The sequence below is a fragment of the Chiloscyllium plagiosum genome, unplaced genomic scaffold (genome assembly GCF_037043375.1).
Source record: "Chiloscyllium plagiosum isolate Xiang-an unplaced genomic scaffold, Cpla_swu_hap1 HiC_scaffold_28, whole genome shotgun sequence".
Classification (NCBI taxonomy): domain Eukaryota; kingdom Metazoa; phylum Chordata; class Chondrichthyes; order Orectolobiformes; family Hemiscylliidae; genus Chiloscyllium; species Chiloscyllium plagiosum.
This window is the reverse complement of record NW_028270166.1, coordinates 20,957,485-20,984,397: the sequence shown is the minus strand read 5'-3', so window position 1 is coordinate 20,984,397 and position 26,913 is coordinate 20,957,485. Positions and strand designations below refer to the sequence as shown.

At 40.9% G+C, this 26,913-nt stretch overlaps 1 long non-coding RNA gene across 3 annotated transcripts; it reads left to right on the top strand.

The window, feature by feature from the left end:
* Positions 1 to 26,669, top strand: LOC122565343 (uncharacterized). Of its 3 annotated transcripts, none has more exons than XR_015751905.1 (5): positions 1 to 496; positions 1,222 to 1,423; positions 3,412 to 3,532; positions 6,271 to 6,396; positions 26,175 to 26,669. It is a non-coding gene; the product is annotated as an uncharacterized LOC122565343 (long non-coding RNA). The 3 variants fall into 3 exon arrangements; XR_015751906.1 differs by lacking the exon at positions 26,175 to 26,669 and having other exon boundaries at positions 1 to 145; positions 306 to 496; positions 6,271 to 6,508; XR_015751904.1 differs by lacking the exon at positions 26,175 to 26,669 and having other exon boundaries at positions 6,271 to 6,508.
* Positions 26,670 to 26,913: the final 244 nt, after the last annotated feature.

Sequence of the window (26,913 nt, the reverse complement as noted above, 5' to 3'; positions counted from 1 at the left end):
TATTGGAGAGGCAATTGAGAAAAAGACAAGATGTGAATAGATTAAAGTGGGAATGGAAATGGAGAGATAAAGATGCAGAAAGATGGAACCTTGGGAATAGTGAAGAAAAGGAACTTGAAACATGGATTAACATCTCAATGCAACGGTGTTCTTTTTGTTTGAGGGTTTCTTAAACTGCATGCAGCAGATTTATGCATTTAAATTACATATTCTCTGACTGTTATGTTTGTGTAAATTGACATTTAATTATCTGAACTTTGACAGAGCCTGTTAAATCAATTCTAATTTACAATTATATTTCTCAGTACGCTGTCTCTCTGCTAAGTGAAGATTGCAGAAGAAAGAATGTGAGAGATGCAAGAGATCAAGAAATGAAGAACACCTTGTTAGCTTCTCTGTCTCCTAGATAAAAGATTGGGAGCAAAATTGTTTTCCCAAGATGAATACTTCAAATAATGTTGGATTTTCTCAAGCAGTTCTGCTGTACAAATTAGAGGTATAAAAGAGCTGTTGTTATTTGAGTCACATGAATTTTCTTTCTTTCTATAACTTCACGTTCTAACCTCTCATTGAAAAATGAATATGTTCAAATTCTGTGACTTCCTACAATGTGATGTGATTTTTTTACTGCCTGAGTACTAATTTTTTAATATTGAAGATAAAAATGTAGCTGATTTCACACTTTATCTTGCATTTGATGTTGATAAATTCATGAGTAAATATATTGTGCGGGAGGCATCTGTTGACACTTAACTGGGCATTACCACCCTTATCAAATAATTGTGTGAATAGAACATTTTAAGTAGATCTTGTCAACAGTTCAAGCTAAACATTAGCAAGGCACAGTTGATGTTTTTGGAAAAAAAGTTTCCTAAGTTGAGCAGAAATGTTAGATGTGATTTTCAGTGGCAATGGTTCTATTCATGCATTGATGTGATTAACACGTCCTTGTGGAAAACAACTTAGGGGAGATTGCATCTCAAGGTATTTTACACAATCTCTGGAGAATAATCCCTGTCCCATTTTCATCAGATGATAATCTATATAGTCTTGCTGAACTCCAGTATATACTGTGGGTACTCAGGAGCCAAACTAAAAGTTAATGAAAGATATCTACCAGGGAAGTATTTGCAGTCTCGAAAAAAGTATTCCTACTTTAACTGATTTAAGGTAGGTAATGAGTTTGTCCCAGCCCTGATCAAATTTTTCTGTCTCCTTTAGTGAAAGTCATTGCAACAGGAAGCTTCATGACACAGCTCTCTGCGAGTAGGGCTCTGGTGTCCAAGACAGAAACGTCAGAAAAATATCATTGTGGCTGCAAGTGTCATAGTTAATCAGGATTGTCAATGGACAACTGCTCGCCTCAAGCTTCAACACCAGACACTGTAACCTGCGTTTCTTGATAACCAGGCTGTATAACCAGGTCAGTAATCTATAGTGAGAGGTCGAATTATCGGAAGGAGAAAGGGAGCATTTTCTATCGGCTGTTTTCCAGTAACAAAAAAAGTTTGTGATACGTTCAGTACTGATTTGACTGAATTAAAGTATCACAGCAGTAATACAGATAGAGCTGTGTTCTTCACTTACATTATCAGTACAAGGGATAGGGAAGACAAAACTTAGATGTATGAATAATCATACACAGGCACAGAAACATGTTTGTAGGTCTATGACTAACATTAAGTATTTTATTAATTATAAGAGGGAAGAAACCATTTTTCATCATTCTTAGAATGACGGTTACTTTTAACTGTTTCTAAATTTTGTTCTGCTCATTTTCTCTACTTTTTGAAGGTGTCTTTTGAAGGTGTCGATTTCTTGCTAGGGTTTCAAAGGTCCTTGTCATCCTTTGGCGCACTTTCCCAAATGACCGTTGTTAATGTGTGAATCTCGACAGTGAGTGATGGCAAGCCATTCACATTCAGGAGCACCACAGCTGAGCCTGACCTTTCCCTCATCTGATGCTCATGCACATACACCCAGCCCGAGAGTTCATCGGCAATTCATTCTGAGGGGGAGGTGACTCAATTTTCCTTCTTTAATTCAGTGGTGCTGAGGCCAATTATTAATAACACCAGGCTGATGTCTAATGACTTAGCACACAGGCACAGACTGGAATATAGAATGTGCCAGGGGGATCTTAAAAAGGAAATTAGGAGAGCAAAATCAAGGAGCATAGAAGGATAATGGTAGATTAAAATAAGGAAAATCCTAGATTATTTTACAAGCATATTAAGGGTAAATGGATAACTAGGAAAGTGTAGGGATCATTAAGCAACACAATGGTAATTTATGTGTGGAGGCAGAGGATGAAGGTATGTTTACTAGTGAGAGCAATGATGTGGGAATATAAATCAGAAAGAAAGTATGTGATATAATTAAAGGAATTAGCATGGATGCAAGAAGTTCTGAGTGGTGTGGCAGGCTTAAAAGTATGCTAAATTTCAACACCAAATAAAATATATCCCAAGTTGAGTGAAGCAAGGGAGGAAATCACAGGGTCACTGGCAATAATTTTCAATTCCTCTCTGCCCACAGGACAGGTACAAGAGAACTGAAGGACTGCCTATGTGGTACCATTATTCAAGAAGGGAGCAATGGATAAACTAGGAAACTTTTGACCAGTCAATCTATCCTAAGTGGTAGGGAAATTATCAAAAATAATTCTGAGGGACAGAATTAAGCTTGGAGGAGCAATGATTCACCAAAATCAGTCAACATGGTTTTGTAGATGAGGGCAATGAGGGCTTTTGATGTGGCCTACTTGGACTCCAGCAAGGCTTTTGATAAGGTCCCAGGTGGGAGACTGAGAGCTAAGGTAGCAGCCCCTGGGATCCAAGGAAATTTGGCTAATTGGATCCAGAATTGACTGAGTGGCAGGAAGCAGTGGGTTGTGAGATGTTTTTGAGACTGGAAGCCTGTGTCTTGTGGAGTTCTGCAGGGATGTGTTGGACCCTTGCTATTTGTGGTTTATGTAAACAAGTTATACTTGAATGTAGGATATTTGATCAGTAAGTTCATGGATGATATGTAAATTGGTGTGGTGATAAATAGTGAAGAGAATAGCCTTAGATTACAGGAGGATATAGAGGAGCTGGTCAGATGGTAGTCCAGTCACAAATGGAATTCAATCTGGGTAAGTATGAGGTGATGCACTCGGCAAGAATAAACAAGGTAAGGCAATACATGATGAAGAGCAGGACCCTGGGAATCACTGAGGATCAGACAGACCTTGGTGTGCACTTCTGCCTGTTTCTGATGAAGGCTCTTGTTGTTTTCCCTTCCTTAATGAATGAAAACTCTCCATTTTGGTTGATCGTAAGCCAGAGATACCCATGAGTCCATGGGGCTGTTTCACCTTATCAGGGATGTTTTGTGGACATGCCTAAAATATTTTCAATCTCTATCCAGGGGTTTCCTGCACTGATGCGGTTTCAAGTAGAGAAATTGCTGCAGAAGGCTGTTGTTGGTCAATCCCCAGAAGGAAAGTTAGCAGCAAGCCAATAGATTAAAAAGGAGATTCCCCGCAAAGGTATAAAGCACTGTGAAAGGGTTAAATAAAGGAGGAGGTCCTACCCTCAGGAGCTCCAGTATTAATAACAGCGCCACAAGCTTAGTAGTGGAGGTTTTGTGTCACTGCAGGTAGGCACATGGCAAAGGCAGCATGGGATTGGAGAGCAGTAAGGTAAAAACAATGACTGCAGATGCTGGAAACCAGATTCTGGATTAGTGGTGCTGGAAGAGCGCAGCAGTTCAGGCAGCATCCAAGGAGCAGCGAAATCAACATTTCGGGCAAAAGCTCTTCATCAAGAATAAAGGCAGTGAGCCTGAGCGTGGAGAGATAAGCTAGAGGAGGGTGGGGGTGGGGAGAAAGTCGCATAGAGTACAATAGGTGATTGGGGAGGGGATGAAGGTGATAGGTCAGGGACGAGAGGGTGGAGTGGATAGGTGGAAAAGGAGATAGGCAGGTAGGACAAGTCTGGACAAGTCATGGGGACAGTGCTGAGCTGGAAGTTTGGAACTTGGGTGAGGTGGGGGAAGGGGAAATGAGGAAACTGTTGAAGTCCACATTGATGCCCTGGGGTTGAAGTGTTCCGAGGCGGAAGATGAGGCGTTCTTCCTCCAGGTGTCGGGTGGTGAGGGAGCGGCAGTGAAGGAGGCCCAGGATCTCCATGTCCTCAGCAGAGTGGGAGGGGAAGTTGAAACATTGGGCCGCGGGGCGGTGTGGTTGATTGGTGCGGGTGTCCCGGAGATGTTCCCTAAAGCACTCTGCTAGGAGGCGCCCAGTCTCCCCAATGTAGAGGGAGCAACGTATACAATAAATGATATTAGTGGATGTGTACAATAAATGATATTAGTGGATGTGTACAATAAATGATATTCGACATTTCCACCACCTCCAAACAGACCCCACCACCATGGATATATTTTCCTCCCCACCTCTTTCCGCCTTCCGCAAAGACCATTCCCTCCATGACTACCTGGTCAGGTCCACGCCGCCCCTACAACCCACCCTCCCATCCTGGCACTTTCCCCTGCCACCGCAGGAACTGTAAAACCTGCGCCCACACCTCCTCCCTCACCTCTATCCAAGGCCCTAAAGGAGCCTTCCACATCCGTCAAAGTTTTACTTGCACATCCACTAATATCATTTATTGTATACGTTGCTCCCTCTACATTGGGGAGACTGGGCGCCTCCTAGCAGAGTGCTTTAGGGAACATCTCCGGGACACCCGCACCAATCAACCACACCGCCCCGCGGCCCAATGTTTCAACTTCCCCTCCCACTCTGCTGAGGACATGGAGATCCTGGGCCTCCTTCACTGCCGCTCCCTCACCACCCGACACCTGGAGGAAGAACGCCTCATCTTCCGCCTCGGAACACTTCAACCCCAGGGCATCAATGTGGACTTCAACAGTTTCCTCATTTCCCCTTCCCCCACCTCACCCGAGTTCCAAACTTCCAGCTCAGCACTGTCCCCATGACTTGTCCAGACTTGTCCTACCTGCCTATCTCCTTTTCCACCTATCCACTCCACCCTCTCGTCCCTGACCTATCACCTTCATCCCCTCCCCAATCACCTATTGTACTCTATGCAACTTTCTCCCCACCCCCACCCTCCTCTAGCTTATCTCTCCACGCTTCAGGCTCACTGCCTTTATTCTTGATGAAGAGCTTTTGCCCGAAATGTTGATTTCGCTGCTCCTTGGATGCTGCCTGAACTGCTGCGCTCTTCCAGCACCACTAATCCAGAAATTGGAGAGCAGTAAGCCTAGCGTATTGTAGGAGAGTATGCTGGTCTTGGGTGGGTCTCTTAGTTGGTGTGTGGGACGGAAGGAGGTGGTACTATTTTTGAGGGGGATGCCCTTAATGGGCAAAGAGCAACCCAAGTAGATTGCACTCCCCTTTTATTACAGCAGTTTTATAAACTTCTTTAAAAGAAGGCATCCCACACCAACTGTATTTTAACACAGGCAGCTTATTATCAGGGCCAGTTGAGCTTTTGACAAGCTTGATTTCCCCTTAATTATTTATTTACAGATGGTGGGTGGGATGTTGAGGTTAGCACACTGCCTCCATCCGTTTTATGGGACTGTGCTTGGGGTGTGGGTGGGAAGTTGGTTTGCTGGCCACCCAGCCTATGCTGCATGACTACCTGCCAAAAATGCTCCCAGTAATTGGGGGGTTTGGAGATGGGGAAAGAACTATCCGGTCTTCTGAGTGGAGCTGATGATGCAGTGGTAATATCACCAGATGAGTAACCTAGAGCCCCAGGCTAATGCTCTGAGGACGTGTGTTTGAATTTCACCATGGCAGATGATGAAATTTGAATTCAGTAACAATCTAGCTCCTGCACAGTGTGACTGGTTTTGAGTGAATTGAACATTCTTGCTCAGCCTGCCGACTCGGTTTGCTCATCCCGGTTTACAAGCAGTGGGAAACTTATCAGTGTTTGTCCTTTCTTTAACTGGAAAACCCACCTTCTTTTCAGTCAGAAGGTATTTTGATAAAATCCCAGTAGTTGAATCAGAAAACCAACGATTTGAACACAGGGATACTTATGGTAGACAATTTTTACTTTTGGCTTCATCAGAATCTTTTTTTAGCTTATGAGAATATTTTTAAATTAAGTTAAGCATAAAGATAATAATTCTAGGCAAGTCTGGAAGCAAGCTCTTATGCATGGCATGGGAGGGGGTGGGGTTTTGCTGCATAGTAATTAGGAATGGAAACCTTCACTTATTTCTCCTTTCTATTTCCTCAAGCAGCACATACTACTGTCCTGGCTGACTTTAGGTAATACATCCAGGGATCAAACCAGGCATCTTTCTGGTCCCTACGGGCTAGTCTTGACTGGAGGGCACATCCGTCCACTGAAAATGAGGGAGCTGCAAGTAACCATTTTGTTCTTAAATTCAAAAGGCAAAGTGTAGTTGTGATATTGTAACAATGTTGCATAAAAATAGACGGACAGTTGCCTAATACATTTCTTTCACACACGCGGTATTTTCGTAATAAAGCTTTTGGTTCAGTGCTAACTCAGCAGTCTCGGCTTCATCTGAATACTATCGGTTCTAGTTGATGCTTCAGTGCTGTCAGAGCTTTTGTTTTAGCCAAGAGACCAAACTGGCCGATGCAAAAGTACGTGAAAAAGCCTGTGTCATTTGGTCAAGGAAGACCAGAAGATCCTCACAGTGATCTCACTGTTGTTGTGGGATCTTGCTGTGCTCAAATTGACTGCAGAATCTGCCCACAAAACAAAGGAAGTAATTTGTTGCTTACAGAGCTCTTGAATACATGTTCTTCCCTTGAAACATATTATACTTGTATCGGCTTGCATGCTGGCATCCTTGCTGCCAGAAAGTTTGCAAGTTCAATTCCTGTGCCAAAACTAGTGTGTTTAATCTGTTCTGACATTTCAGTTCAGAATTGAGGTAGTGTCACATTGCTAAAGATTTTTTTCCTTGAGGTGAGAATTTAACACTTGGCCCTGTCTGATATTCTTGGCCCACAGCTAAAGAGACTCAATGGTTATTTTCTTTGGCAATTTGTCTGAGAAAAATAGCTACAAAAACTGTCCACGTAATGAACAGTGAGCACTGGAATTCAACTGAGTGCATAAGGGGTAAGATATCTTCAGCTGTGTACAGAAATTGGAAAAGCTAACACCAAATGCAAATGTTTCTTTTTTGTTTTAGTGTTCATGGGATGTGGGCAGTGCTGACTAGGCCAGATTTTATTGCCTATACCTCACTGTCCTGGAACTGAATGGATTGCTAGGCTGTTACAGAGGGCTGTTAAGAGTTACTACATCAATGTGGGTCTGGAGTCACATCTGGATCAGACCAAATAAGGACAGCAGGTTCCCCTCCCTAAAGGACATTGATGAATCAGCTTGATTTTTATGACGATTGACAGTGGTTATATGGTTGACATTATATTTGCTTTTAATTCCAGATTTTTTTTATCGAATTCAAATTTCATCATCTGTTGTGGTGGAATTTGAACCTAAGTCCTGAGACTTTTAGCCTGATTAGACATGTTATCTTGGAGTAAAGAGCATTCAAATAAATTACGTTGAAAAGTTTTACATTATTTAAAGTTAGAATGGTAAAGCTCAGAAGAAAGCTACTTGACCTTTGTATCCATTTCATTATTTGCGAGAGCATCTCTGCACTCAAACATGGACTGAGGAGAGCTAGGAGAGGGCATGAAGGATTAGGGAAAACCTAAAGGTGTTCTACTTGTATGTGAGGAATATGAGAATGATCAGAGAGAGGGCAGGGCCGATCAGGGAACTTGAGGAGGGAACTTGTGCCTGGAATCTGAAGAGGTAGGTGAGGTTATAAACGAGTTTTTTGCTTCAGTATTTGCAAGAGAGAGGGACCTTGTTGATAATGAGAACATTGTAGACCAGGTTAATTGACGTGAACAGATTGATATTAAGGAAGTGAATGTGCTAGAAATTCTGCGAAGCATCAAGATAAGTAAGTCCCTCGGGCCAGACCAGATATATCCAAAGTTACTACAGGAAGGGAGAAATTAGATTGCTGTGCCTCTGGCGATGATCTTTGCATCATCACTCTCCACAGGAGGAGTTCCTGATGACTGGAGGGAGGTGAATGCTGTTCATCTGTTTAAGAAAAAGAATAGGGAAATCCCTAGGAATTACAGTCCAGTCAGTCTTACGTCTGTGGTAAAGCAAGGTACTGGAAAAGATTCTGGGAGTAAGGACTTATGACTATTTGGAAAAACATAGCTTAATTAAAGATAGAGAGCATGGCTTTGTGCAGGGCAGGTCATACCTCAGAAGGCTTATTGAGTTCTTTGAGGACGTGACAAGACAAGTACAAAGGTCAAGCAGTGGATGTGGTTGTGTATGTATTTCAGTGAGGCATTTGATAAGGTTCCCCACAGTAGGCTCATTCAGAAAGTTAGGAGGTATGGGATACAGGAAAATTTGGCTGTCTGGATACAGAATTGGCTGGCTGAAAGAAGACAGCAAGTGGTAGTGGATGGAAAGTAATTAGCCTGGAAGTCAGTGACCAGTGGCGTCTCGCAAGGATTTGTTTTTGGGCCTCTGCTCTTTGTGGTTTTTATAAATGACTTGGATGAAGAAGTGGAAGGGTGGCTTAGAAAGTTTGCTAATGACACAAATGTCAATGGTGTTGCAGATAGTGTCGAGGGCTGTTGCAGGCTACATTGGCCGGATGCAGAGCTGGGCTGAGAAGTGGCAGCTGGAGTTCAACCTGGATAAATGCAGTGAAGTTTTGGAAGGTTGAATTTGAATGCTGAATACAGGGTGAAAGATAGGATTCTTGGCAGTGTGGAGGAACAGCGGGATCTTGGAGTCCATGTCCATAGATCCCTCAAAGTTGGCACCCAAGTTGAGAGGATTGTTCAGAAGGAGAATGGTGTACTGGCTTTCATTAACGGGGGATTGAGTTTAAGAGCCACAAAGTTTTGTTACAGCTCTATAAAACCCTGGTTCGACCAGACTTTGAATATTGTGTCCAGTTCTGATTGCCTCATTATGGGAAGGATGTAGATGCTTTAGAGAAGTTGCAGAGAAAATTTACCAGGATGCTGCCTGGATTGGAGGGCTTGTCTTAGGAAGAGTGAGCTTGGGCTTTTCACACTGAGGAGAAGAAGGACGAGAAGTGACTTGATCGAGGTGTACAAGGCAATGAGAGGCATAGATAGAGTAGATAGCCAGAGACGTTTCCCCAGGGCAGAAATGGCTGTCACGAGGGGTCATAATTTTAAGGTGTTTGGAGGACGATATAGGGGAGATGTCAGAGGTAGGTTCTTTTCACAGAGTGGTGAGTGTGTGGAATGTACTGCCAGCGATGGTGGTAGAGTCAGAGACATTAGGGACATTTAAGCGACTGCTGGAGAAGCATATGGATGGTAGTAATTTGAGGGGTATGTAGGTTAGGTTGATGTTAGATTAAGATAAATGCTCAGCACAACATTGTGGTCTGAAGGGCATATACTGTGCTGTAGTGTTCTATGTTCTATGTCTGTGTCTATTCCCTAGCCCTTCCCATATTGCGCAGTAACATATTCCTCTTCAGGTGCTTATGCAATTACCTTTTGAAAGCCATGGTTGAATCTTTATGAACCACTTACAAACCGGCCAAATAGGAGCAGGAGTAGGCCACTTAGCCTCTTTGTCCAATAAGACCATGGCAAAGTATTTTGTATTCCTATCCTCCCCCAATAACCTTCCTATCAGGAATCTATTTACCTCTGCCTCCAAAATATTCAAAAACTCAACTTCCTTCTCCTTTTACAGAAAAGAATTCCACAGACTCTCAGCCCTCTCTGAGAAAACGTTTCTCCTCATCTCTGTTTTAAATAAACAACTTTTTAAAAATTGTGACCTCACATTCTAGATTCTCTCACAAGAGCAAGCATCTTTCCCATACTCAACTTTTAAAGACCTCTTAGAGTCTTATGATATGATCACGTTATTTCTTGGTCTTCTAAACTTCAGCAAATGTGGGGCGGCACACTGGCTCAGTGGTTAACAATGCTGCCTCACAGTGCCAGGGACCCAGTTTTGATTCCAACCTCAGGCGACTGTCTGTATGGAGTTTGCACTTTCTCCCTGTGTCTGCGTGGGTTTCCTCTGGTGCTCCGGTTTCCTCCCACAATCCAAAGATGTGCAGTTTAGGTGAACTGGCCTAACAGAATTGCCCATTGTGTTCAGGGATGTGTAGGTTACATGCATTAGTCAGGGGTAAATGTAGAGTAATGGCTTTGGGTGGGATACTCTTTGGAGGGTCAGTGTGGACTTGTTGGGCTGAAGGGCCAGTTTCCACACTGTAGGGATTCTGATTCTAATTCTAAATACAGTCTAGCTTGTCTAAGCTTTCCTCAGAAGACAACCTGCTTGTTCCAAGTATTAGTCTGGGAACATTCTCTGAACTGTTTCCACAGCATTTGCGTCCTTGCTTAAATAAATAGACCGAAACTGTTGCACAGTACTCCAGACATGATCTCACCAATGCGATGTACAACTGGAGAAAACCTCCTTACTTAGTATTCAGTTCCACTTTTATAGGCAGTGTATCATTCCTATTTCTAACCACCTGTTGTGTCGTAAAGATCTCCTCACATTGCTGTTGCTTTTTTTGTGAATCACCTTAAATCGGTATCAACTCTTTTTTGCCAAAGAGAACACTTTTTCTGTCCAGACTCCTCATGGTTTTGAAACTCCCTCTCAAACCTGAAGGCTCTCAACCCCATAGCCATTCTCCCAAGCCCTCCGTGCCCCATCTCTGAAGCTTTCACATTCTTCTTAAAATGTGGTGCCCACCACTGCACCAAAGTGCTGCAGCATTTTAAATTTTAATTCTTGGGTGACTTGAGTGGAAGGAAGCATCAACAGACTAACAAGTCACTCTGTTTCCCATACCCCTCAGTGACAGGACTAATTCTTCCTCCACTACTGTCCTTCATGACTGCGCCCATACTGTAATAACTGGCACAATAAAGCAGTCAGACTTAAAAGTGAAATTTTCCCTTGGTGTAAATCCCATAGTTGCTATCGATGTCCACTTTATTGACTGAATGAGGCAAAAAAGCTGCAGCATTGTTAAAGGGACAGTCCATCTTATTACAGTTGCCCATAACTATTGAAAATGAAATAGTAATACAAGGCTGGCAAACATCAAATTTAATGCTGTTTTAGCACAAATTACTTAATGATGTTTCCCACATTTTCTGATTTATGAGAAGTGGTGAAATTTGTATAACATTGTTGTATAAGTCCAGCCTTAATTACAAATAATGGAAATACATTGTAGAGGCCCCATTGTGGCTTACATAGAGATGGCATGTGTGATCTTGGCAATCAAAGTAATTTACAAATAGTTACTACATAGATCCCTAATGTAGTATTAGAGTTCTTGGGTACACAGCAGAGAAATGGCACTTGAAAAATACTTTCATAAAAGAATGTTATAAGTAAGCTTAAATGTGTCTCAGACCCTCAGTGCTGTATCAGACATGACTCCAACAGGCTAAATCTTGCCAAGTGATTACTGTGAATGAAAGCAGACTGGACATTCTGTGAACAGTTGTGCTTAATCATGTGACTTGTGGACTTCCCTTTGTCATCCTATGCCTGGTAGTATGATGGGGGCTGGGACGGTAAGGGGATGTTCAGCTGTCAATTACTCCATCATTTTCACTGTTCTGTCAAAACAAAATGGTTACGGTTGGTTCACTTAACCACAAATTACATCAAAGCCGTTTCCTCTTTTTTTTTTATCGACCTTAGATGTTAGGTGGTGTAATAGCAGAGTGCAGATGGAGGCAACTGCAAAAAACAGAACTGTCTTCTAAACCTGATGCCTCTGATTACTGAAACCAAGTGATGTATACATGAATTACTGTGTCGATACCAAAGGCCCAGTCTATTCCACAATAATGGGAATTGAAGATTGATTACCCATTCTTGTAGAAGTATCAGTTAGACCAGAATATAATATCTACACAGTGGTGAAGTGATACAGAGAGATAGTTATGTATGATTTTGTAAGGTCAGTCTAGCTGAATAATAGTCGAGCATTACATGGACTAATGCACAGAGAACAGCAATAGCTGGGTAGCCAGGAATTCAGCAGGTTTTAAAGGTTTGCTGCTCCCAGTTAAAACTGTGCTGCACACTGAAAAACAGGATTCAAGTTTTACTGCTGGCAGTTGAGAAGCAAAGGAGGCAAGAGTAGGATTTCTTTTGAAAGTGCAGCTCTGGAGGTTTTACTCAAAGAAAACATAGGTTTGCTTTATTTACAGTTGAGGGGCTCGCTGCAGTGAAGAGCAGTACTTTCACTGAATTGGAGTCCAGCCTCTGTGTTCATTGATCATAGGAGCTGCAGCAACAAATTACATTTAAGTAGCACCTTTAGCAGACTTAAAACAGCACAGGCTGTTTTGCAAGCATACTATCAAAAAAAAAGTAATTGTGAGCCACATAAAGTGATATTAAGACAGATTACCAAGGTTTTTGTCAAATAAATAGGTTATTAGGAGTGCCTAAAGGAAAGAGACAGGCTAACAGGCAGAGAGACTTCAGGGGTGAATTCCAAAGTTTAGGATCTCAGCATCTGAAAGCACCAGAGATGCTAGAATTGGAGAAATGCAGTGATATTTAAGTTTCTGGACTTGAGGACATTAGAGTTAGGGATGGGTGGTACTGTGAAAAAGAATTTGAACTCCAAATTGAGAATTTTTAAGATTGCATTTGTGTTGGGATGGAATATAGGCCAGCAAACACAAGGACAATGAATGAATACACTTGGCGTATGGCCAGAGGAACCTCGGGTGAATTCCGGTTGATGCAAGGCTGGCAAACATCAAATTTAATGCTGTTTTAGCACAAATTACTTAATGATGTTTCCCACATTTTCTGATTTATGAGAAGTGGTGAAATTTATGATCTAGTTAGCAGCTAACTAGATCATGAGATTGCCTCCAAGTCTGGAAGTAACAAAGGCAAGGATGATGGTTTCCACAGCAAACGAGCTGAGGCAGGGGGTGAAGGCAGTTATCATTTTGAAGATAGAAGTAGGTGACGGAGAGTAATGGGTCACAGATGAGAAAGAAACCAGCTGGAGCAAGATTGGGTTATGCTGTGCTGTGCTAATACTGGAAGGTGTCTTGTCAACCAGCAGTGCATGAAGTAAATATTAGGAAGCTTCAATATTTGACGTATGTGCTGTGAGGCTGGACTCATAATGAAGGTTAGTTATTTTAATGTATAACTTTTAGGAATAGCAGTGTTAAGATTTCACTTCCTATTTGGAGCTGCTTCATTTTCACTTCATGCCAAGCACTTAAGAAATCTTTCTTTCACATACATTCATAGCTCTGAAGCTGGAAATTTGTGGTAACATCTCCTGCCTCTCCAGTGTCCATCCACCATCTACAAGGCACAAGTGGAATACTCCCCACTTGCCTAGATGGGTGCAGTTCCAACAACACTCACAAAGCTTAATACCATCCAGGACAAAGAAACCCGCTTGATTGGCACCACATCCACAAATATTCATTCCCTTCACCACTGATATTCAGTCACAGCAGTGTGTACCATCTATAAGATGCACTGCAGAACTTCACCAAAACTCCATAGACAGCTCCTTCTTCCAATCCCATGACTACCATCTAGAAGGACAAGGGCAGCAGATACATGGGAACACCACCACCTGCAAGTTCCCCTCTAAACCACTCATCATCCTGACTTGGAAATATATCGCCGTTCCTTCCATGTCACTGGGTCACAATCCTGAAACTCCCTCCCTACAGGCTTTGTGGACCCAGTTACATTAAACAGACTGCAGTGGTTCAGGAAGGAAGCTCACCACAACCTTCTCAAGGGCAACTGCCAGGGCTGGAGGATTTGAGCTATAGGGAGATGCTGAATAGGCTGGAGCTGATTTCCCTGGAGTGTCGGAGGCTGAGGGGTGACCTTACAGAAGTTTATAAAATCATGAGGGGCATGGATAGGGTAAATAGACAAGGTCTATTCCCTGGGATGGGGGAGTCCAAAACTAGAGGGCATAGGATTAGGGTGAGAGGGGAAAATTTTAAAAGGGACCTAAGGGGCAACATTTTCACGCAGAGGATGGCGTGTTTGTGGAATGAGCTGCCAGAGGTAGTGGTGAAGGCTGGTACAATTACAACATTTAAAAGGCATCTAGATAGGTATATGAATAGAAGGGTTTAGAGGGATAGTGGCCAAGTGCTGGCAAATGGGACTAGATTAGATTAGGATATCTGGTCAGCATTGTCGAGTTGGACTGAAGGGTCTGTTTCCATGCTGTACATATCTATTACTCTGTGACTCTAACGAGTGATGGGTAATTCATACTGGGCCAGACAGCAAAGCTCACATCCCGTGAATGAAGATTTTTTAAAACTTTGCCGCTTGCTGTGTAGATTTCTTCTGGCACAAATTAGCAGCTTATCATTTTGAACCATGAAACATGCTGCCAGCAGAACTTAGTTACGCGTGTGTTTGTAATCATACAAATTAAATATTCTCGAGGATTCTGGATGACAATAGTTGCAATATTATAGGGAAGAAGGGCAGGGTATTGTGGAGCTCGCTGGCTACCTTGCTGCCAGATAGGAAAATCAGTGTTGGAAGGACAGTTTTGAAAGTTTCTTAGCAATGAAGAAAAGTCCGAGCATAGACAGAAAGAGGGCGAAAGGTTTCAGAGGATTGTAATCAGGAGAGAGGGAGGGTGAAAAGCTCAGGAGTTACCTCTCTGCGTCCACAAACATGCTGCAAAAAGCTCCTCGTTCTCTGGCTGCTCCATTTTGCTATTGGCTTTCCCAAGCTCTGGGAAAGCTGCATGGCAGGCTCAAAATTGGACTGTGAGGGATATTTTAAACGTCATAATTAAATGTCTCACCCCTCCACAGAGGGACAGAGAAATGTCCCCTAGCATACTGCCATATACATTGTGTGCCCATTTGTCGTTACACTTCATGATTTTCTCATATTTAATCCCTCTCTTCTCTCCACTACTCTTCCATTACTATTTTGATCTATGTAAAGTATAAGTGCCACTGCCACATACCTACTCATAACAAGTGGGAGCAATGATGGCCTGGAGAAGTCACAACAAACTAAGCCCGCAACCTCTTCCCATTGACTCACTATAAAGAATCTACCCCCGAAAATCTGGAACTGGATTCCACGGAGGGAGTAAGGAAGTGTGACCTCCATTAGAGGTCTTCCAAAACTGAAAGCTATTCTCTGCTTATTATCCTTACCCATTCACCCATTCAATTCGAGATCACACAGACGCAGTCAATAAAAAACTGGGCCACAATTGAGAACACCAGTAATTATTGCAAGAAAAGACTGAATAAGCTTTGCTGGAGAAGAAAACAGTACGACAGTTTCTAATGGCTCACTTGCAAATCTTTAAAATGGTTGAAGAGGCTTTAAAAGGGTGTTTAACGACCTTGATATGCATTCCAACCGCAAAACATAGGAATTGATGCCATCAGGTAGTTAATGCATTTTCTGAATCCTTAATAAAGATATTGCTCGTAAAAGATAGAGTGATCACCCTTCCAGTGAAGAAAGCAGCCAGATCATGGACTAACTTGCTGCACTGTCACTGCGTGCAGATACCTTCTTAGCTGCCAATATAGGGACATCTGGGCCTGTAGTGACAATTCATGATAGAAGGTCATATCTTAAATGAGTTAAAAAAGGTCCTGATTGTAGATGGCTGGCATGACTTCTTTGATCCTTCACTGTAAAGCCTTCAAAGTGGGAGCACAGTATAGATGAATACACCTGTAGTCACACATGATGAAATAAAAGGCTGAACTGGCAGATGGAGCACAGCTTTAAAGAATCTGAGTTTGCAGGTTACAAGCCTTTTGTCCCTGATCACAAATTTTAAAAAGGCAACAATTACTTTGGCTATACCACGAAGAGTCAATATTAAATAAGAAAAAGTAAGTAATAACACCAAATTTTTGACAAAACATATCTTATGAAGCATCAGTGAAGAGGTCGCCATTGAAACATATGTTTCAAACAGGTGCTGCAAACACTACAAGCATGAATTTAAATCTAAATTTAATGAGCTTTGTGCCCAGTGCGTGTGCCGATTCTAAGTGTTTATAAGAGCACATGGTACGGACACTGGCTGTGTAATATGACTCATACCTCCTTTGAATCATAGAATCCTTGTCTAAAGCACACATACAGGAGTTGATGACTGGATAGTGCATTGGTCTTGAAGTAATTTATAAAGTGCTATTGTGACAACATTTTCTCATTAACAATTTCAGTCAATCACAGCTCTTTCTCAGGAGATCCAACAGCCTTCTGAGATGAATCAGCTGCTGTGTCTCTTTTCCATAAGAGGATCACCATAGTATTAATACAGGTTTGTTTCTGTTAAAGGTATTAGTCTATATCTGTGTGTCATGAATTGTGTGCCCTTTGAATGGCATTAAGTGAACTTTGTGTCAATATATTTGGACAGCGATCTAATTCAGGAGCTCCTGAAGTCGGAAAAGGTGAGAACTTAAATCCACCCTTCAATGCAGGTATACAATATAATCAATATAAGTTTTTCTCACATGTAAATGTTCAATCTTCCCCATTTATTGCTAAATAATTTCCGCTAATGACCTTGAAATGAACAGCTTGCATTGAATAACTGTTAATGTCTGTTCAAATATTATGTGAGAACAAGTAAATGATGCTACAGTACATGTCTCCGTTGTATTTTTGTATAATTTCATAATCACACAATGCAGTTACATCCTCACCCATATATATTTAGAATGAAGTGTGAATTTCATACATTATACTCTTCCTTTGCAATGAGAATATAGGTAGCCAATTAGGAAGCACTCAGCAGGTTGTTATATTAACCTTAAGTTCTCTCACGTATATTTGTGTAAAATATTATTTGTAACACTGATTTTAACCTGTCATGTCTGACAAGAACTGAGTATGATGGATGCTCAAATGGTGGGTGCGTACTAAACTCTCTCTCTTTTGAGTGTCACACCCACTAACAACAACTTAATTCAACAATTTTGGGAAGGAGCAGACCCTGTTTGAACAGAGTGAGAAGAGTTGAGCCCACAAGAATTTAATACTGTCCTGCGGAATGGAATAATGGGTGGCTAAATCACTTGTGCTCAATTACTGCCCCATGGACTTGAACAGGCTGCAGAAGAAGGCAAAACCATGAAAGGGGGAGCAATGACTTAAACAGGACATGGGTATTGGAAACACAGGGAAGGCAGTGATTTCATGCTGCAGAGATATTGCAGCATCAGCTGCATAGGCCTTCCTTCCCATTCCCACTTTGTTATTTTTGGTGTCATGCAAACACATGAATTAGGAGCAGAGGTTCAGCCATTCAAACCTGCCCTGCCATCCATTAGTAACGACTATTGATCAGTTTGTGTTTCAAATGTTTTATTCCAATCTACCCCTCGATAACTTTTGATTCTGCTGACTAACAAGAATCTACCTGCATTTGCTAAAAAATATTCAATGCCTCCAACTCAACTGCCTTCTGAAGCAGACAGTTGCAAAGAAAGAAAATATTGCCTGTCATTGCTGTCCTAAAAGGATGACAACTAATTTTAAACCAGATTCGACCAGCTCCGGACTCACCCACAAGGGGAAACTTCCTTTTCATGGCCACCTTGTCAAAACAGTTACAAACATTAATTAAGACTCTCCTCTCTCTTCTAAACAGCAGTTATTCTCCAGATAGGTTTAGGGTGAGAGGGGAAAGATTTAAAAGGGACCTAAGGGGCAACTTTTTCACACAGAGGGTGGTGCGTGTATAGAATGAGCTGCCAGAGGAAGTGGTTAAGGCTGGTACAATTACAACATTTAAAAGGCATCTGGATGGATACATGAATAGGAAGGGATAGGAGGGATATGAGCCAAATGCAAGCAAATAGAACTAGATTAATTTAGGATATCTGGTTACCATGGACAAGCTGGACCGAAGGGTCTGTTTCCGTGCTGTACATCTCTATGAATCTTGACCTTGATGAGTTGCGTATGAGGGCAACACATGGCAGATGGAGTATAAATGTGAAATGATATACTTTACTGTGAAAAACAGAAAGGCTGGGTATTACACAAATGGTGATATGTTAGGAAATGTAGATCTTCAAAGGGATTGGGGTGGCCTTATACAGTCAATGACAGGCAGGTGCAGCAAGCAATTAGAAAGGCAAATGGTATGTTGGCCTTCATTGCAAGAGGATTAGTGTTCAAAGGTAAGGATGTCTTACTGAAGTTACACTGAGCCTTGGTGAGATTGCACCTGGAGTACTGTGTGTAGTTTTGATCTCTCTACCTAAGAAAGGATATACTTGCCACAGAGGGAGTGCAGCAAAAGTTCACTAGACTGGGATAGTAGGACGGCTGTATGAGGAGAGATTTATTGACTGGGCCTGTATTCATTCAAGATTAGAAGAATGAAAGGGTTCTAATTGAAATTTGTAGAATTCTGACAGCCTGGAATCAGGAGGATGTTTATCCAGATGAGGGAGTCTACAACCCCAGGTCAAAGTCACAGGATATGAGGTTGGCCATTTTGGTCTGAGATGAGAAAGGTTTCCTCACTTGCTCAACTTGTGGAATTGAACTTTATACATTGTTAGATATTAAAGGCATAAAAGAGGAGAAAGGGGGAATACGGTGTTGAGATAGAGGATCAGTGAAGATCAACTTGAATGGCAAAGCAGGTTTGAAAGGCCAAAAGGCCTACTCCTTTTGCTAACTTCTGTCTTTCTATGAAACATGTAAGATTCTTATGGGACTTGACAGGGTAGATGCTGAGAGGATGTTTTCCCCTGGGTGACAGTGGGGGACTTGAGGACATAGTCTCAGAATAAGGAGTTGTGCAGTTAAGACAGAGATGAGGAGAAATTGCCTCTCTTAGACTGTAATTAATCTGTAGAATTCTTTACCACAGAGGGCTATGGAGTCTGAGGCATTAAGTACATTAAAGGCTGAAAGAGACATTTTTAATCAATAAGGGAATCAAATGTTTTGGGGATAAGGCAGGAAAATAGAGTGAAGGATTATAAGATCAGCAATCATCTCATTGAATGGCAGACCAGACTGAATGGGCTGAATTGTAGCCTCTGTTCCTGCATTTCATGCTTATGGAAACATCTGTCCAATCTCACCCGATTGGGTATCAATCTCATAAACCTCATCTGAACACATTCACATGTTTCCTTAACTGAAGAGACTAAAATTACACAATATAATGACTACAGATCATAATCTGAGATCACCTATTGACAAATTGAATCTTTAACTTCAACATTTTAGTTTGAAAATAAGGACTGACACACCCAAAAGGACTGTATGTGTAAATTCAGCAACTTGTCAGAGGAGGAATCCTGGAATGTTACACCTGTACAAAGTCAGGAAAACTTCAAATGGTAAAAGTAAAAACAATGTAAGAAGAGGCTGACTACCCAAATCCTTCTCAGCAGGATGTCATCTTCTGCAGACAAGTTTGTGTTTCATCTTCCAGGGATATACAAAAAGAATGGGGTTTAAAAGCAAAATTCAACCCCATTAGTCTTTGTTAGTGGCCTGGTGTACTTGTGTTTGGGTGAGAATGGGTTGTGAAGGTGACAGCTTTGAGAATAGCCATTAAACACCTCTGCAGGTAAAGAAAGGGGAAAGACTTTCTGGCACAGTCTCAACAAGCCAAAGGGCTTTTTCTGTGCTGTAGATCTCTATGACTCTACAACGAAGATATGCTGTCACTCTGAGTGCTGCCAGCCAGTCAAAGGAACCAAGACAAAGACATTCTAACCTGCAAAACCAAGAATCTCATAATCACCTGTTCAGTTACCAATGCTAATGCTACCTGTAACATTCACTGCAATGTATAGTGTGCACTCTTCATGAATAACTCAGGACTGATCCATATATCTTTTAATTTTTATCTTTTTTTTGGGTCTCACTTCTCATTCCTAATCTGTGTGTCTGTTTAAAAATTATTAGGCCTTAAATTACAAACAGCAGTTGTAATCCTGGAATGCATAGATAATTGCTGGCTATATAAATGCAAATTGTTGTTGTTGAATTAATGTTGAGCAGACTCTATAATGGATGTCTACTGCTTCACCAGCTTATTACCCCAGTGATGAAATCTTAGACTATTAACTCTCAAACTCTTATCAAATGAAAATACATTGATTTGATCATACTTTTGTGCATCTTGCCAATTTTCCCATTACTGGTGATTTCTCCTCTGTAAAGCACTTAAGGATGTAAAGCACATTAAGTGACATATATAAGCCCTTGCCAGCATTATAATTAATACTCAAAGCAATATCTGGTTAACAGATGATAGGAAATTCATCGAAGGAATTGCTGAATACAAGACAGTAATACAATGCAATTATTATGTCATTGTTTCTAATTTATCTCAAATTTGTACACGGGTTCTCTGAAGAAAATGACCCTCACTAGGTTATATTTTCACAGACACTGGCAATCTGTAGCCCCATTAAATTACGGCCACTCCTTTGTCTTTGCCATTGTGTTAATCACAGACAATAGAATCTCTGATCACTTCCTTGTGTCCCTCATCACCCAAAATCTCCTTCCTCCTTTCAACCCTCTTTTCGGCACCTGACCTGGAAAATGAAACTCCTTTCATATTACTGAAAACTGCAATTCAAAGCAACCAACCTTTTAGCCTTTGGCCTTCCATGTCAACATCAATAGCTTGTATTAATATAGTGCCATTAACATATTAAAACATCCGCAAGGCAGGAGCTTTATAAAGCAATATTTGGCATGGAGTCACCTGAGGTGGTGGTGGAGGTTTATGAAGCATCTTAAAAGAGAAGGGAAGGTGTTTTGCTCAGACCCTAATTGAGGTTTTCCCCAATTTGTTATGGTTCCAGACGGGATACTCGCCATTAACAATGTACCTCTTCCACAGTGGGGAGACCAAATATAAATTGGGTGACCATTTGGTGGAAGACCTTGTGCAAGCATGATCTTGAGCTTCTGCTAACCAGTCACTTTAAATCTCCAGCTTACCCTCATGCCAGCATTGATGTCTTCAGTCTATTGCACCATCCTAATGAGGCTTAATGCAAGCTTCAGGAATAGTACCTCATGTATCAGTTAGGCACTTCATAGGATTACAGACTCAATATTGTGTTTGACAATTCCAGATTGTAACCATGGTGCTCATTTAGTTTTGATTTCTTTGTCTTTTGGTTCTTTGTGTATTTATCACTTTCAGCCAGAGACACAACTGCTACAGGCCCATCTTTTGTTTCTTTGTTTCCTTCCTTAGCCTCTCACCACTTTGGTCACGGACTAACTCATCGTTATTCAATCTCTCCGGTCTTTCATCTCGTCACAGACCCTTGTTTGGTATTTGTCTTGCTCACCTCTTGCTCAAAACCGATCTCTAATTTTCTCCAGTTCTGATGAAATTTCACAGACAAGAAGCATTAACTGTGTTTCTCTCCACGGATGCTGCTACCACTTGATGAGTGTTTCCAGCACTTTGTTTTCATTTGAGATTTCTATCTATCTGCAGTATTTTGTTTTTCAAAGTGATTATAAACCTGTCTTAAAATATTGGTTCATCCTCATTGGGAGCATTGCATCCAGTTGTGAGCACCACAGTTTAAGAGGAAGTCTCAGAGATGCTCAAAATCATGGTGGGTCTAGACACATAAACAGATAGAGATAGATCCTGTTGATGGGAGAGTGGAGGACCAGAAGGCCCCAATTTAAGGTGATTGGCAAAAAAAAAGGCGTCAGCATCAGCGAAAATTTATTCCATGCAGCAAATAGTTAAGATCTGATAAAGTGGCTGAGGCAGATTTAATTTTTCCTTTCGAATGAAAATTGGACAATTACTTGAACAGAAAAGAATTGCAGGGCTCCAGGGATAAAGCAGGAGAGCGGGACTATATGTAAATGTTGAAGAGAGTTGGAGGCGAACAGTCTTATTCTGTCTTGTAACCTTTCTAAGATTCTGTGTTGCATCCTACAGAGCTATTGGGCCAAAACTGTTTTGGACACTTTGGTAGACAAAGACCAATGAACCTTAGAAATTTCAGTTTACTCTAGAAATTGAAATATCACCAATGTAAATCTTTTTACTTGGCACATATTCCCAGCCAAGAAGTGTCACGAATTGAGAGAGGCACCTAACACTTCAGCATTCCTTCCCCTTCAATCCCTCAGGTGCTTTACCAAATTCCCATTGTAATTGGTTGGAATAAAGTGTGCAGTGTATAATACTTTGGGAACACGCAGGAATGGGGGAAATAGAGAGGTGATTAAAGCATGAAGCAATAGGCAGTGCTTTAATGAGCTTAAGATCCCATATATTTGAGCACAGGGCCTCTGTGATTCCACACTGTAATCATTATAGCCTGAATAAACACAGGACTGCTCTGCACGCCAACCAACTAATCAATCACATCAATACCGATTTTAAAACAGCTTAATATCCCACATTCCAAATGTTTTGCAAATTTTGAGAAGCAGAATTTGCCCGAAGTTAAAATGCAAGTCCAAAACTCAAGTTTCTGCAATGCTGCTGTTGAGTCAACTTGCTTTGGTGCATCACTTCCGGGGGTTTGATAATTATTTATCTTATCAGTGCTGTTCCCTGTCTTATAGCGATCAGAAAAAACAAATTTGCCTTATCTCTCAAAACCGCAATGAAATCAAGCTTAAATTTTTTAAGGATTTACCTGATGGGAAGCCTGTATTTGGATTTTAAGGTCTTTTAGAGATTGAAATTTCTTTCATGGATCTCATTTTGAAAATAGAACTCAGAGTTTTGCCTGGATATAAACCTGGGAAGGCATATGCTCTGAAAGGAAGTTAAAATGTTAAGATCGATAGAAATCATATAAATGCTGAGGGTGGTCTTTAGTAAGTAGGAACAATAATATTTCAGGATACAACGCAGTCAGTAATATCCAATAAAGAAATCAAGAGAAATTTGTTACCCAATGAGTGGTTAGAAAATGGACTTTGCCATCATAAGGAGTAATTAATGGAAGTGATCAGCATGGATATCTTTAAGGGGAAGCTAGATAAACACATGAAGGAGAAAGGAATAGAGGTACAGACAGTTAGGGTTAGGAAGAGTTTCACTTGAACCAACACAGACCAGTTGGGCAGAGCAGCTTGTTTCTGTGCTGGAACTAATATTGATTTTGTTTGCTCAATATGAAGTGTTTCTCTTATCATAACTGTGTGGAGTTTGCACGTTCACCCCGTGTCTGCGTGGGTTTCCTCCGGGTGCTCCGGTTTCCTCCCACAGTCCAAAGATGTGCAGGTCAGGTGAATTGGCCATGCTAAATTGCCCATAGTGTTAGGTAAGGGGAAATGCTTCGGCGGGTCGGTGTGGACTTGTTGGGCCGAAGGGCCTGTTTCCACACTGTAATGTAATCTAATCTATATAAGAGCACATAATCAAAATCTAAGTTAAAAATCGCACTACACCAAGTTATGGCCCAACAAGTTTATTTGAAAGTAGAAGCTTTCGGAGTGCTGTTCCTTTATCAGTAGCTAGTGGAGCAGGACCATAGGACACAGACTTTGCTATAAATTTGCACGGTGTCAAATTCTGTTTGATAATGCTCCTGCAAAAACCCTGGAACATTTCATTATGTTAAAGTTTATATATAAATTTGATTAGTTGCTGTTTGTGGGGAATCTGAAGATGGTAATGACACTGGATGATTCTCTTTTTGGACGTAGTCATTGTCTCATACTTGTGTGGTACAAATATTAATTATCACTTTTTAACGTAAGCGTAGATGTTGTCCAAGTTTTGCTGCATGTGTGCACAGATTATTATCTGAGGATTGCTGAATGTAATGGAATACTGCGCAATCATCAGTGAACATCTCCTTTTGTCTTTCTGATAAGGGGTACAGTCATAGATAGCCTGAAGTCCTATTAGAATGAGACCAAGTATCTAGAGAGGCAATTTTCTTTGTCTGTTTCCCAAAGGAATATTTCAGGGAAAGGATTACAAAAAATGTAAGTACAAACTTCACTCCAACCGCCGTAAAGTCTTAACTCATAAACATAGGTCCACAAACAGCAGCAATCAAATTATTCTAAGGAAGGGTCACTGGACCCGAATCATTAACTATTGATTTCTCTCCACAGATGCTGTCAGACCTTTTGAGATTTTCTCGCAACTTCTGTTTTTGTTTGCAATTAAATTGTTCCTGTGTTCAGGCTTTCGGTTTGGCTTGGAGCAAATATGAAAGTCAATTTTAAGATCATTGGCAGGGCCAAGTTCTGTCATGGTTATGTGAAGTTAGCTATCTCACTGCAATAGATGTATTTCAATTCACCTCAGTGTCTTCAGTCTGGAGAAAGCAGTTCAAACCATGTTCCCATTCATGACTATGATGCATTTGATTCTCTCTTGTGTTTGTAGTTGTCAAATGAGGAAAAGACTAGACACTGTTACAATGGCCCTATGCACACATCATTGCCCTTTTGTGAAGGGCAGTGCTTATCACTGGCCACTCGGGTGTTTTCCTTTCTTCCTGGTGGTGGATACTGAATAAAGATTCATACACCTTGTGTCTCTCACAGTGTCTCTCACCTGCACACACACACAACATGGGTGCTGGGGAAAAATAAGCACTACCGCAGTTAGGCGGTAATGTGGGGGTTTATTTTAAAAAAATAAACAGGAGTGTCAGAGGTTCTGTTCACTCTGAGAGATGGTTCTAAAAAAAGGAAAAAAAAGAAAAAAAAAATGGCCCTATGATAGATTAGCCTGCAGATAGTTTAGAAATTCCTATCTGAATAATTTTACCAATTTAAAAAAATTGAGTTGCTATCAGCATTAAAATAATGTCATTCAGAAAATCTAACGTCTGATGCTTGAAGAATGGGCAAGATGCTAGAGGGCAGCCCCTGCTTCTGAGCAGAATTCTATTGAGTAGTTTTGAGAAAGGAGACATTCTGAGATTAAATAAGTCATTTAAAACAAACTATCACAGCATTCATTTTAGCAACCATGTCATGGTTGGAACTTCCTTCTAATTTGATATCTACTCTCAAATCTGAACATATGGAATTGGGAAATACATACTCAGACTCTTCTGTATTATTCTAACATGGCTGCAGGATGGCTCACAATAGAGCAAACATTCAACAAACAAAAACACAGACAATAAAATCACTCCATTTGCTGCACAAAGGAAGAAAATAAGTAAATACATTTTGCTTCCAGTTTCTCCCTGATGCTAAGTAGATGAAGCTCTGTAATAGAACATAATTTTCATGACCACTAATCTAAGTCTTTTGTTAATTTATAGACTTCCACTATAATTGTCAAGCTTTATTACAAAATAACTAGTCTGCTCTTAAGTAAACGATATACGACGTAAAGGCGAAATCTGTCATCCTATGTGTATCTATGAGAGTAATTGTGTTAGGGCAGTGGATGTAACATATGTACATCAGTCAGGCGTAAATAGAACTTTGTTCCCCTTAGGAATACAATCTGTTCAGGCATGAAAATAAATATTTTTTTTGCCAGATCATTTTCAAACCTCCAACTCAACAGTTATTTTAACCCTTACTCCTGAAACTGCTGGAAACACATTTAACTCTTACACAAGATATTTATGAAATCAGCAATATGCTCTGAGCAGAAGAGCAAAGTAAAGAGTAAGTTACAGTAAAGGTATAAAATAAACAAGTATTGGGATAACATGTGACGCCTATCACACGTGTCAATGTAGGTACAAAAATCATAGGTGAGCCCAGAATATATCCTTCTGATAAATGAGAACTTTTCCATTGCTCAGCTTAATTTTTCTCATTTTGTGGAAATGATTTTTTTCAATGTTTATTAAAAGGCACCTTCTTTAACAAATGAAAGGACTTGCATTTATGTGGTGCTTTATCACATCAAACTGAAAGCTCCCTCAGTATTTCACGTACAATGCATTTTGACATCATCTCAATCACCATGGAGATGGTTTCAGCTAGAAGAGCCATGAGCCATATCTTTTGAGATGGTTTTGTACACAAGTAACGTGATAATCCTGTGACATCACATGATCATTCTGTGACATATTTACTTGTTTATACCCTCAGATGAAAAATGTTATGTCAAGCATGAAGATCAAAACAGGGAGAGGAAGATCAATCAAAATGAATTCAAACAATAGAACAAATAGCCCATTTCAGAATGGATGTAAATTAAGCTGCTTCAGTGAGCTTTATATTCAGTGAGGAGGAGGAGAAGCAGAAGATAAACAGGATGGGAAAACTGAAACTCCATAGATCCTGTCACCAAGTCACCCTCTATTTACATAGAATTGACCCTGATCCGGCTTCCTCAGAGTGAACAGAACCTCTAACACTCCTGTTTGATCAGACAGCCAGGGCTCCCTGATTGAATAAGATTAACAGCCCCAATCAGGGAACTCATACTCTATGTGGTCCACCTGGCTGACCTAGTTACAATCACTACAGAGATTAATGAAACTGAAAAAGAATGTAAAAAACAATTAATGTTCTAGCCTATTTTTAATGGCCTATTCAATATATATGGCTCTGCAGTATTCCACCAGGTGCAATAAATTCTCTAATGCAACCCGTTGGTCCTGATTTGAACTCAGAAATATGGTATAGTAGTATAAAATTAATGTGTTGGAGATCCTTCATGTTGTATCACTATTGTCTATAGCAATGCTTTTGCGCACACCAACTCATGTTGGGCTGATGTGTATTAGCTACAAGACAGCTGTATAGGAGCAGCCTTGCATGCATTTCCTCAGGCTGGGGGGAGAGATACTGACCTATGGCACATCCTGACTGAAAGAGTCATAGA